This window comes from Crinia signifera, chromosome 1, assembly GCF_055691185.1.
Source record: "Crinia signifera chromosome 1, ASM5569118v1, whole genome shotgun sequence".
NCBI classification, from domain to species: Eukaryota; Metazoa; Chordata; class Amphibia; order Anura; family Myobatrachidae; genus Crinia; species Crinia signifera.
This window is the reverse complement of record NC_139217.1, coordinates 387,828,709-387,843,237: the sequence shown is the minus strand read 5'-3', so window position 1 is coordinate 387,843,237 and position 14,529 is coordinate 387,828,709. Positions and strand designations below refer to the sequence as shown.

Sequence of the window (14,529 nt, the reverse complement as noted above, 5' to 3'; positions counted from 1 at the left end):
AAATCCCTCACAATAGCAGCGATATTACTAGTAAAGTAAGATGTCTGTGTAGATTTTATCTATCTATATCTATATAGCAGCACTGACAGGTGGACGTGATTAAGTCTAAATCCCGGCAGTAGTGAAGGGGTAGCGTGGTGTTGTCTCTATGACAACAGACCTGACGCTCCCAAACGAGCGCCGTGGAGAGGCTTGATGACGTCACTCGTTTGTGTTTGCAGCGCGGGAATCGGGAAATTGCTGCACTTTGGTGATTGGTGACTGCTGGTATATAAGGTGTAAATGTAAGCTCTATTTGTATCCTGACGAAATTTCTATAAAGAAATGAAACGTTGAAACTGACTACAGTGTCTGCCGTTTATTTATAAGAAGGTATCCAGAGTGCCACTCTATTGTTGTTACCTATCTATCCTGTTTGGAAGTGGGGGCACCGGATCGAGTATCCCTTATCTTACACAGTGCCGGGTCATCTATCTATTCTATATATATATATATATATATATATATATATATATATATATATATATATATATATATATAGATCTCTCTCTCTCCTAGTAAGCTCGCTCAAAGCTAATGCTTCAAAAACTAGTAGATGTAGTTTCACTTGCTGCCAACAGATAGCCGTGTTTCTGAGACACACTGACACTAGATACAGTATATATTATATATACAGTATATATATATATATATATATATATATATAAATACATACACACAACACACACACTTTTAATTGCAATGTGTTTTTTTAAACTAATGTTAAAACACATGAAAAATGAAAAATATACATTTAAACTTCGCTGCATATCTGTATGCATTGTATCGACTTATACCATTGTATATAATTTGTGTTTTCTAAACTTGTATTTGTAAGAAAACAAGAAGCTATTGTATTGTTTAAGTCAAAACGTTTATATATAAATGCGCTATCATCTATCACCGCTTCTCATTATTTTCACAATCTCCTTCTAAAATGAAAGTATCTTTTCTTCTGCTAAACTTTGTTGTTGTGCATCTGATGCTTTGAATCGGAACAAGAAGAATAGAAAATAACTCATTGATGTAAGTAGTTATTGCAAACAATGCAGAATGGAGTGAGGAGTGACCAAAGAAACACTCTCATATCTTGATTCTGGCATGTCATTGGTCCTTTCACCCTCACCCAGCTTTTGTTTAGGGGCTATGGAGAGAAGTACCAAGCTTCAGAACGAGATAAAGATGAGAAGTTGCTCATAGCAACCAAAATGCTTCAAATTGCCATTTTATAGACTGTAGTAATAAATGACAGCTAAAACTGGTGGCTATAACAAATCCACTTTATCTCTTCTGAAGGTTTGATACAACTTCTTGTATAAGAGAAACAGAGGAAAGTTTTAGTAAACGTCACAGGATTAGGTTTTTACAGATAGCCAATTAGACAGATCATATTTGTAAAAGCCGAGGTACTTGGGAGTTCACCATAATTCCCTACTAGCATTTGCCCATGGCTTCGCTTGCATGGATGTCTGTTGCTGTTAAGAGCAGTGGTTCTCAACCTCAGTCCTAAAGTACCCCCAACAGTTCATGTTTTCCAGGTCCTTCAGCAGGTGCACAGGTGCACTTATTACTCACTGACACATTTTAAAAGATCACAGGTGAAGCTAATTATTTTACTTGCAATTCTGTGTGGAGACCTGGAAAATGTGAACTGTTGGGGGTCCTTGAGGACCGAGGTTGAGAACCACTGGTTTAGAGGATCTAACATGTGCTGAGTGTTACATGTTTGGTTTTCCCTTTATTCCAGGGTTGCCGACCCTCCCGGAATTTGCGGGAGTCTCCCGAAAATCGGGTCCCCCTCCCAGCCCCCCGGAAGGGTGGGCAACCCTCCCGGAATCAGGGGGACCCCCACTGAGCCCCACCGATCGCGGCATTTAAATGCCACAATCCGCGGGTCTCAGAGGAGGGGGCGGAGCTAAACTGGCACAACCGTGTCATTTTAGCCCTCCCCCTCCATGGAAATCAGTTATTTTGGCTATTTGTCATAATGGGGGCGGGGCTTAATGAAGTCACTGTTAAGCCCCACCCCCAAACTCATAATGAAATATTTTTTGCAAGTCGGCAACCCTGCTTTATTCCTGATGTCACAAAAAACACCTTGGACTTGGGATATTGCCGGGTTGCTGACATATAACGACCCAGGTCAAGGTGCGGTGTGAAAGCACCAAACTTTATAACCTGGGTTGATTAACCTGGCAATTTTCCCCAGATTATAAGAAGAGTTAAACCCAGGTCATCCTCTGTATAATGGGCGACCTGGGTTTAATGTGAATGTGCCGGACCCAGGAAGTGGCAATAGAGTTTCTTTCTAGGTCACCTATCTCCTGAGTATCACCTCGCTGCTTAACCCTGTATTGGTCACACTGACTTCATACATTAAAAGAAAATACTTATTCACCCTCATGGCTGTTGTTACTCCAGTACTCCTGACTGGCATGACTTTTTCTAGTGGTGAAACTAGATGGTAATGGTCGGTCTGATGTTGCCAAATGGTTACAACATCTGAATTTTAACAGATTTATAGCGAGATTACATTAAAAGATTAATGACGTAGTTGTAGTCATTTGACAACCATATTGATTTCGAGTTAAAAGTCCTGCAAGTCACTTTATCAGCCTGTGTAACGTGCTACAAATATTTCTCCAGTAACAGCACTTCCTGCTGTTTCTGTATGAAGTGCTACAAGTACTACTTCAGCTTCAGCATAGTCTGTGATTCCCGTATTCAGCTACATGTACTCATCCTCTTGTTGTAGCAATCAGCTACAGTCCTTCTGTCATCTACTTCATGTACTACTAACATCAGCCAGCTACCAGTTGCTCATCTCTGTCAGAGTAATGTACAGTATACTGCATCTCAGTATTGTCTTCTACTTTCATTTACAATTCAGGTGTATGCTTCTGAACACTTCAATATCACCCAAAGATTATATTCACCAGCCTTGCTGGAAACGAGTGACTGTTGCTGTGTTTTATATTATTCTGTAACAAAATACTCTTTCTGTGAGGCGGAACTTGCTCAGACCTGCAAGTCTTCTCCACACACCTTCCAGCTGTACCCACACCTTGGCCACTGTAATAAATCCAAAAGAAACACAAATCCTGACTGACTTTCATTAAACTACGAACCGACCCATTTGTCCATTAATGTTTTTGCAGCGATTTGCGTCAACAAACACTGCTTTTGCTCATGTCGCAAGGAAACTGGTTGGGATGTTATGGGGTATGTGAGGCATTACTGCTCCCTGTGTTTTTGCTTGGGGCCCCTATAGCATGTGCCACAACACATGCAGCAAATAATTTGTTGGTACCAAAATGTGGACTAGATCTCTGCAAAGTGCTGGGAATCCCTGACAAGTTACTGATTCTCCCCTTTACCTTGGTGGTCTACCACAGCAATGTCTCACCTTCTTGAAGCAGTAAGACGATATCTGCCTCCATTTAATTTTTGGTACATAACTATGGCCTGGCAGTGGCTGATGGACTAAAGTACCTGTTTGGTGACTTGTTTGAATGTTACCCGATGTCCAGAATCTTCTCTTAGGAGTTATCTGTAGCTGTGGGGCCTATGTACTAAACCTTGGTCGAGTGATAATGTACTAATCAATCAGATCCTAACTGTCATGCTACAAGCTGTGGGCCAGATTCTCTAAGCTTCGAAAGTGATAAAATGGAGAGTGATAAACATCCAGCCAATCAGCTCCTGCCTGACATTTTTCAAACCCAGCCTGTGACATGGCAGGTAGGAGCTGATTGGCTGGCTGTTTATCACTCTCCATTTTATCACTTTTGAAGCTTAGAGAATCTGGCTGTTTGTAAAGTGGCAGTTATGAGCAGTTTGGTTGGTACTTTATCTCACTCCATGGCTTAGTACATAGGACCCTTTGTTTCTTCTGACAGAATAAGACAACTCCGGAGCCACGGCACTACCATGTTGAGAGAAGCTCAATTTAATTTCTTTACCTTTTAAACTGGCTGCGGGCCCATAAAATTCACCATCTTGCACCAGCAAACATGCTAATTGTATGACACTTTGCATGTTTGTTAGTTCAAGAAGGTGAGTAGTGAAATGTCCACAATATAATGATGGATCCGGTGTAATAAAGTCTAGTGGTTTGGTTAGTGTCTAGCAAGCCACATTCTACACACTGCTCTTATAGGAAAGCCTAATTTAGTGATCGGACTTCCCATACTTTAAAACATAATTGTATATTTCTAACAACTGCAGAGACAAGAAAAGTCAATAAAACACTTATACCTCAAAATCCCGGATCCGACCCGGTATTTGAAACACGGTTCCAATCCAGGTCGGATCTGGGATTTTTCCCGTTTACACTGAGGTGCCGACCCCTAGTAACGGGCGTGGAACTTGGAGATGAAATCATCTCCAAGCACCGGTACCGCCAATAGCTTCCTGTTTCATGTAAACTGACATCTAGTCTACCTACTTACTACGACCACAAGGGGTAACCCTATACCAAGTTTCATCACAAGATCACCGTGGAGGGGGTCCCTGAGTCTATTCTATCTTTAAGTACTTTCTTTTGTTAATAGCATTTACCATTCTTGGACAAACTACACTATATTTGTGCATCTTCTCTTTTTATTCTATATCCCAAATCGGGGGTGGAGAACAATACAGAGGACATCTTCTGATTTTAAGAACTACCTCTTCATCCACCTTCTTATATGAACATCACATTGTACTTGTATCTCCAGGCTTTCTGAATAATTTTTAGTGTATTTCCCTACAGTGGGGCACCGAAAAGCCTTTTCTCTTTCTTGTTTATTGGATGTAAACAGACTGGTCATATATATATATATATATATATATATATATATATATATATATATATATATATATATATATATATATATATATATATATAGCTACAGGTATAATACTAAATGTTCATTTTAACTTCTTCAAACTCTCCAAGTGAGTTGCACCTACAGTATATGAGATGAAATGATGCTTGGAGTACAGATAGGACTGGCTCACACTACTGTATTTATTCAATATGTTATCTGTAGTTTTCTGTACACATTAAACATTAAAAAAATTAAAGTTTGCATATCCTTGTGTGGTACACTATGTCCATTCAGATGAGCATATTGGGAAATGGACCAAGCAAGCCACACAATGAAGAATAGTAAATACATAGTTTTACTCCGTGTTATGTTTCCCGAAGTGTTATGCAGGGAGATTAATGACCTCAAGACATACTGAAGATTCTTCTGTCTGATCTAAGTGTGCTTCAGGCATAACCCAATACATTAGGAACAAATACACATCCCTGAAGAAGCCCTTACTGTTTGTAGGATTTGTTTTCATTTCTTGCCAACAACTTAGTCTTATTTTATAGACATGTGGTGCCCATAATTAAGCCATATCAATTTCCTGTTTCACAGTTTGTGGAACCTCACGTTTACTCCACCTACTTCTGCTTAATTTCTGCCTTTATTTCTTCCAACCATGGAAATGACTCAGCAATGGACAGTTGGAGAGATTAAATCATACATAACCGAGTTTCCACTAACAGCCAAGAAATAAAGATGCACAGTACAGATTACGGACAGGCGTTTTAGATCCTTCTGGAGTAACACATAGATACAAATACGGTACAGCCCAAAAAATAATTCAGGTTAATAGGTGCCTATTGGTAGAGCAATCTGATGGAGTGAAAGAAAGGCAAAAAATATCTCTTTTCAGAATAGTTCTATATATATATATATATATATATATATATATATATATATATATATATATATATATATATATATAGAGAGAGAGAGAGAGAGAGAGAGTGTGATGAACAGTCTGCAAGTGCCTATCCAATAATAAGCCCTGTGAAAGACATAGCTCAGTAAGAGGCTTCTAAGCGATATCTTTACCAGTATCATCTATTATCATCTATCGTTAACGAAGCGTGATCCCATGCGTCGTAAATGTCCCTCGTTGCCTGCGGAACATGCAGGTCAATTTGGCTATATAGCCAAATGACACGCATGTTCCGTGGGTCTCAGTGACATCACCGAACAATATCGCTTACCGATATTGTTCACGGTGTACACTCAATATCGGCCATCCGTAGCTGATATTGTTAACTACAGTATAATGGCTGTGGCTAGGATCACCTAGTGTTTATGGGGCTTAAAATATACATTTAACTGGAACCCCCTAGCACCCACCATAGTGTGCAGATCATCCAAAGCATATGCAGAAGGGTTCTCGGGTCTTAAAACCAGAAGTCTCTCTATCACTAAGAACAGCTCTTATTGAGAGAGCTGTTCTTTGTGATCTTTTGCAAGCATATAACATTTATAAACCCTACTATGTGTCGACCTTCTGTCATTGTCGACCTAAGGTATGCCAACCATTCTTAGGTGTCAATCTAGTCACTGTCGACCAATAGTGGTCAACCTAGTGACTGTCGACCTAGACATTGCTGGCCCAGGGATCGGATACTCATTGGGTGTGAACCCTTGCTATGAACCACACAGGTGCTGTTTCAGGGCTTGGATCTTGGAGGCAGGAGACTCCATTGCAGAGTTAAACCCCTGGTAGGCGATCCTGGTCTGTGTTGCAGAGTGCCAGTGCTGGACAGATACGTTAAACCACTGTCATCTTGCAGAGGAGAAGCAGGGCACAGACTGGCAGCAATCACAGTGGAAGCTGGAAGTTCAGGGGTGCAGGTCTTTGTTAGAAGTATACACTTCATCTTTCTTTGCTATTCTAGAGACTGACAGCTTAGCACTAAAGAGAGACATAAGGCCAGATGTACTAAGCTTGAAAAGTGATAAAATTGAGAGTGATAAAATAGTAGCCAATCAGCTCCTAGCTGTCATGTTACAGGCTGTGTTTGAAAAAATACAGTTAGGAGCTGATCATTTGGTTGTTTATCACTCTCCATTTTATCCCTTTTCAGAGCTTAGTACATCTAGCCCACATACCCTAAATGACAAGCGTCAGAAGACGGCAGGGGGAGAGTAGGAGCAGGGTAATGCAGCATTCCGCAACTTGTCCCTCATTCCAACCTGTCGGAATCTTCTAAATCGTTAACAATATTGTCTAGTGTGTAAAGAGAATGTATGACATCTGCTCCAATTGAATAACTATATTACATTTAGCAAAGTATCTAAGGATACTACCAATGAATAAAAACAAAATAAAAAAACCCTGTTAGACAAAATAGCGCATTCATTGCTGGTTGTCTGCTGTAGTCCACATTGTACAATATCAAATATTAAAAACAGCAATTATCTAGCGATGCCTTAAATTTATTATCACAGGTTATTTCCACTCTGGAATTTGGCAAGAATATATCCTGTCATTTAAATCCTATCATCACCTCTAGCACCCATTTCAGACTCTACAAACGTCTGCAAACGCAGCTAAAAACTGAGGGCTTGATTTAGAGTCCGGAGCAAATCCAGCTAATGGGCCGGATTCTGAGATGGGACCAAGCAAAAAAAAAACAAGTAATTCTGCATCCGGACAAGCCATTTTCCAATGCAAGGATTAAAAATACATTTATATTTTTCTGTGCAGGGTAAATACTGGTTGCTTTTGCATGTAGCACACAAATGCTGTCAGTTTATATTTACACTGCAATTTAAATTTATCCCCGTTCCCAATGTTCAGGGTTCGCGCATACCTCTTCTTCAGGAGGGGGCGGAATGGGGGCGGGGTAGTAGGGGAACGCCCGGCATTTTATTGGATGAGATGCAGGCGTGGTGATGCCTGCTTGGGTTGGGCGGCTGACGTCACATGACATTTGCTTGTGCTTTTCTATTATTTAATTAGATAATCATCCAAACATATGCAAAAGTTTGGTAGGGGTTTCAAATATTTTGGATACAGTATGATAGATCAGCCAAATGGTTTATCTTAAGTCTTATTTATCGCTAAATATCTGAAATTGTCATACAGAGAAAAACCATAAAAGCTCAGAAACTGTTTCATTATCTTTTGCTATAATCAGCATATTGTTTGCCTGTAACATAAAAAAAAATAAGAATTATGCTCTGTGTCGGCCTTTGGGTAGCCGGCTTCTGCTATTCTATGAAAACATATTGATCTAGCAAACAGACACATACATCCATAAATTACACCTGTTTTGCTCTGTCGCTCTATCAAAAACTGCAAACTATTTGCTCAAATAGATCTGAACAAATCAATGCAGAAAATTGTACTGTTTAGTTTTTACGTGAGATGAAAGAATCTGCTAATGTTAGACTACTGCTCTTGTATGTCTGGAGATTTCACTTTTCACAGAATTCTGGGCTAATTCTGCTGTTTATCTATTATCATATAAGTTATACATTTTTTGCAGTGCACCCTGTCTAATTAAGCAGGGTACTCTTTACCTAGAACGGCGCCCATCGGGGTGATCGCGGGATCGCGGGCAGTACATAAACGGCCGCGACGCGATGCCCGCGATCACCGCGATTTTCCCATAGGGAACAATGTTAAAAAGCCAGATTGACCGCGATTTTGCATTCAATGCCTCAATGCCCGCGATTTTACCATAGGAATCAATGTTAAATGGGCTACAGAGCCCAAATAGGCTCAATTAACCCTTAAATGTCACCCCAATTTTTTGACGCCACCCCACGATCCACGCCAACCCGAAGCGTGGCGAGCGCAGCGAGCCCGCGAGGGGCGGCGGTACGCGTCCTCCGACCTTTTCATGCCCTACTATCCACGTCGGCGTGGAGTTGAGAATAGAATAGTGTGGCGAGCGCAGCGAGCCACCGAGCCCGAAGCGTGGCGAGCGCAGCGAGCCCCGCGAGGGGACGCGGATACCTTCACAGTTATACGCGTCCCCTCGCGGACTTCACAGGTGTCCGTGGCGACGCCGACACCTGTGAAGCCCGCGAAGGGACGCGTTTACCTGTGAAGGTATCCGCGTCCCCTCGCGGGGCTCGCTACGCTCGCCACGCTTCGGGCTCGGTGGCTCGCTGCGCTCGCCACACTATTCTATTCTCAACTCCACGCCGACATGGATAGTAGGGCATGAAAAGGTCGGAGGACGCGTACCGCCGCCCCTCGCGGGCTCGCTGCGCTCGCCACGCTTCGGGTTGGCGTAGATCGTGGGGTGGCGTAAAAAAATTGGGGTGACATTTAAGGGTTAATTGGGTCTATTTGGGCTCTGTAGCCCATTTAACATTGATTCCTATGGGAAAATCGCGGGCATTGAGGCATTTTACATTAAAATCGCGGTCAATTAGGCTTTTTAACATTGTTCCCTATGGGAAAATCGCGGTAATCGCGGGTACACGATTTTGATGTACCCGCGATTTACCCGCGATGCCCGCGATGACCGCGATTTTTTACCCCCGACGCCCGCGATTCTGATCGCGGGCGCCGTTCTAGGTAAAGAGTACCAGCAGTTGTAAAACATACAGACATACAGATGCGTCCACATACATCTTGGCTTTTTTTCTCAATTTGTCACAACATGTAAAACACGGCTTAGCTGTTTTTCCAAATGTAGCAAGTGGATAGAGTCTAAAAAATTTCTGAAGCATTAGAACTTGTATAAAGTAATAGATTAGAGAAGCAAATTTTTTGAAAAATCACAGGACACATCTGTATGCCATGGGGGAAATTTACTAAAGAATATTTGTAAAAAAATAGGTGTATTTGTATCCAGAAATACACTTATTTTTGACATTTTCTATCCCGAAAATATGGCAATTCGTATTGATGTGCTATTAATACGAATTGCCGTATTTTCGGGATAGAAAATGTCAAAAATAAGTGTATTTTTGGATACAAATACACCTATTTTTACACATTTCCTTTCGTAAATTTCCCCCTTACTATCCCGAAAATACGGTAAATTCATATTCGTATTGATAGTACATCAATACGACTACGAATTGCCGTATTTTCAATATAGTAAATGTAAAAAATAAGTGTATTTCTGGATACAAATACACCTATCTTTTACAAATTTTCTTTAGTAAATTTCCCCCCATATGTCTGTATGTTTTACAACTGCTTAATTAGACAGGGTGCACTGCAAAAAATGTATTTGCAATGAACCATATAATGTAGTATAGTTCAGGGCCCTGGCCACAATTATGGATGGGCAACGGGTCCCCCAGCACTGGGATAGTTTACATGGACAGTTCTAGGTTCTAAGATTATTATCTGGAACCTCATTTACTGAAATTATCCATGTTATTGCCACTGATCCCCTGCACAGTTCATGATTTCCAATTCAATGATTTGTTCTGGACTAATAGGTCCACCAGCCGCGTTGCACATGATATAGTGAAGATAGGGCCTGTTTCAGCTTCAGTTGTAATCTTGGAAGGATTCGCAAAATGACAACTGCCAGCGGTAGGCCGCCATGCACACGGTAGGCCGCCATGCACACCAGGTCACTCCCTGCAATCACAATTGTGCAAGCGCTTTGCTGCATAGCACAGCGCTCGCACATGAAGGGCAGCCCCCTGCCTGCGCAGCCGTGCTAGCCTCTGAGGTTTGGTTTTGGCTTGTAGATGATAAATGGGCAGATAAGCCGAAAATCCTCTAGCAACTCAGAGGCTATTACATGTAGCCCCCAAATCTCCTACCTCTCAAAATGACTACCCAAAAATGTAAAAACAAGTGTGTCAATCTTTTCTGTTGACCATTTGCATGTCAATCTTTTGATCCTTGTGACCTTTTGTACCTGTTGACCACAGTCAACCTTTTGCATTTTGACCATATGGGGTCGACTTATTGACTGTCTTATCTATTTACTGTAGATCCACTGAACCACAATCCATGTCGATATATATTCAGAATTCCGACATATTCACAATGTCAACATCTGAAATGTCAACATTCTGGGGATGTCAACAGTTACACTGTAGGGGAAGTTGAGGGTCAGCTGTGGGGGAGGTTAGGGGCAAGCTGGGGTGGAGAAGAAGGTGGGATAGGGCAGGTATACTAATTGGCATGCTGGAGCATCAAATTACTCCACCGAAGTTGCTGCTTGGCGGGATGACCCGCGGGACCCTAAAAAGACGATGGTGCTGCTAGAATCAGGAAAGTGATCACTAGAAATCCAGAGACAACTCCAGAGACATTCTATCATCATCGGCATGCTGCATGCTACCAGAGCCAACCTGATCCTATTTATTTTGGTACGCGGGTATTGATATTTGGCGCCCACTGAGTGGACTTCTGCATCAATGTGAAATTACAAAGGGGCATGGGTGGGAAATGGAGCCCACGTTACATAAAGTACATATACTGCCTCCCTTATCCATCCATCCACTTCCTGCCTCATTCAAACATGCTGTACATACATCCATACATATAGCAATATCGGTGTGTGTGTGTGTGTGTGGGTTATGAAATGCATCTGCTGCTGCAGTCAAGCTGCTGATGCTGCCCTCACCACTGAGGTGGGGTGGGATGGTGTTGCGACCAGACCAGGGTTAGGTTTAGGCAACGGGGTGCAGGACTTAGGGTTAGGCACAAGCAGGGTTTAGTGTCAGTCTGCAGGGAGGTCGGGGTAGGCTGCTTGAAGGAAGGGCTATGGTTAGGTGGGGTGGGTAAGTAAACTTACATGAGCACAGTTCGGACTCCCCTCCATCAGGATGCCGGCATTGGTATTCTGACTGCTGACATCCTGATCGCCCGTCATCCGTATGTATTCCCCATAACACAAGATATGAAGAAATGTTGTGCAATTTAAAGATATTAAGAGATATCACTGTATCATCTATATATTAATTAAACCTGACAGCTGTCAACATCACTCAACAATGCAATAGTTACATTAATAGAGTATACAACCTAGCCTGAATATATTGCTTCTTTTTGCTCCACCCTGAGAAACAATTAAAAGACATAGTGACACTATTCACACCACACCCACATGCCTGAGCTGCAGATATGTTTAGGAGAACAACACAGAAGTGAGTCCATGGTATGCTTTAGACTCTATGACAGGCATGGGGAACCTTTGGCCCTCCAGTTGTTGTTGAACTACACATCCCAGCATGCCCTGCAACAATTTTACTATTTGGCGGTGCTAAAACTGTTGCAGGGCATGCTGGGATGTGTAGTTCAACAACAGCTGGAGGGTCTAAGGTTCCCCGTCCCTGCTCTATGATAACAGTGTTATACACACACCTTAGGCCTAGAAATTATAAATGAGGTCCTCAAGGTCACCTGCACAGCATCCCTGCGTGTGACAGGCATAGTTTATGCAGCCACAAATTACCGCTATGTGCAAATGTTTGGAGTTTATATGGTGACTTATTACCAAGTCACACTTGGCAGAGCTCCTTTGCTAATCTCTCATGCGCTGGCAGCTAAAAGCATTGATAAGGAGGCTAGCATGTACTCTATGGGAGCTTAGAGTAGATTACAGCTGCATGGGCCATAGTTTATATCACAGCATTAGACAATATTTTCCAGCCAATTACCTGTATGACAGAAAGTAGACTATGCAGGTAATAAGATAGATGATGACCTTATGTTTCTCATTTCACTCTTTACAAATCATTTATCAAGGGCAATGAAGCGAACGTGGCCATATTAACAATGTACTTTAACGTTAAATCGATTTATGTGGTAAAATTTCAAGACAGCGCACAAGCACAGCCTGGCATTCACTCTGTTAATACATCCCAGCATTGGGAAACTGGGGAGATTCAAGTTGGTGTAATCCCCTGTTACACCCATACATTTTTTGAGTATTCAAGTTACTACATCAGAGATTGTTTAATAATTACACATATGTCTGTCCTATTAATACATGAGGCTTTCAAAGGACCGTTGTGGGTTAACAGGGCAAATTGGGGATATCATTACCAGGATCTCTAACCTTGTGTACCTGATGATGACAATGTAATCTAAATGGTCCATCAAAAGAGTCCTACAGTACCATGGTGACTGTCGCTGCCCAGCTCAGAGGCAGCCCTAATAGAACAGCATGGTATTCTGGATTGGTTAGGCTGTAGTTTGCATTATTTGCATTGATATGTATTAAATATTACAGCAGAGAAAAGCTTATGTCTGGCACATAATTCAGACTCCAATGGATACAGCAAAGCACATTGTTTTAAATATAAAATTATTTGAATGCACAGAAGTCACATTTCTAGAACAAGCAAAATAAGCATTTCTGTTCAAACTTTCTCCTGTGATGAGATAACAACTCATGTGATGGGGATACAGTCACCATCTATGTGGGCATTTGGCACAGCCAGTGTGTACTTCATTTCTACAACACAGGATAAAGGCAGTAGATGTTCAAAGTCAGGGCTGGTCTGAGCATTCCCTCAGCCCTTTCATTCACCATTCAGTGTTATGTTTTAACAGATGGGTCTCAGGGCTTGGGTTGTAAAGCAGCAATGGCAGCAGGAGTGAGGGACTCTGCATTCACTGGGCTGTAGCTGAGCAATCGTAAAGTTTACAGTCAGGCAGACATAGACAAGAGGAGGCTACAAGCTCAGACACCAACAAAGATCAGACCCCCTCCATGTCTCATTCAAGGAAGAAGTTCAAGATTAACACTCAACTTCAACACATGACAAAGCTGTACCTGCCCAGCCACATCATCATCATTATCATCATCATCAGACGCAGGCTGAACATTTACCCAGATGTGTCAAGAAATGCTCTGCTGTCACCGATGGCTGCTATTGCAAATAACACATATGCACAATAGTATCTACAAACCAAACATGTCCCTCTGGATACACAATGCACACACAATAAATATACACAAAACACTTCCATAAATTAGCCAACGCAATGCATTGTACTTCTGAGCAGTATGTATGTGTGCGTGCGTGTGTATGTATATATATATAATATATATATGTCACACACACATATATATATTTCTGTAACTCACCTCTCCAAATAATCAGCACAAGTTCAGAACAACAGGAGTGTGATGTAAATAAATCGTCTTGATTTGCCTCTTAAAACAATGTATAGATATGTGGCAGCAGCAGCAGCAGAAGCTGTAGTCTCACTTCTCACTGCTGCCGCTGCGGCTGCCGGAGCTAGGAACTCTGTCAATTCATTGAGCTGCCGGAGAAGAGGCCGGGACCTCGCTCTGACTGACAGCCATAAGAGCTAATCATAGTGTAAGCTTTATGCAGCCAGCATCAGAATGGGCGGGGCCCCAGCAGGGATTCATTCAGGACTGCAGGCTGTGGGAGTGAGGAGGTGTGTGAGCTGGAGGTCTCCTACACTACTGATTGGGGGAATGTGGACCCCTGCTGGACACAAGCGCCAGGTAAAACTAATGCACTTGGAAATGATGCTGGACAGCTTACAGAAATGTATTGTCTAACACAAATATATACATTGTCTAGCCTCTATAACTGTTTTTTTTTTTTATCTGTACATTACTCCTGGTTCACTATATGGCTAATATATGAGAAAAAAAAAAAAAAATAGTATTCTAAATTTAAATTAAAAAAGCATTCTTGTGATGCATTTCTGACACCAAACATCATTTAG

The 14,529-nt window shown here is 41.8% G+C and overlaps 1 protein-coding gene across 1 annotated transcript in view; it reads right to left on the bottom strand.

Annotated features, from left to right (window-relative positions):
* MARCHF3 (membrane associated ring-CH-type finger 3) overlaps nt 1-14,114 on the bottom strand; it is a 180,877-nt gene extending 166,763 nt beyond the window's left edge. The window contains exon 1 of the mRNA XM_083151564.1: nt 13,913-14,114. The gene's annotated coding sequence lies outside the window, so the exon portion shown is untranslated. The remainder of the gene's footprint in view (nt 1-13,912) is intronic.
* Nucleotides 14,115-14,529: the final 415 nt, after the last annotated feature.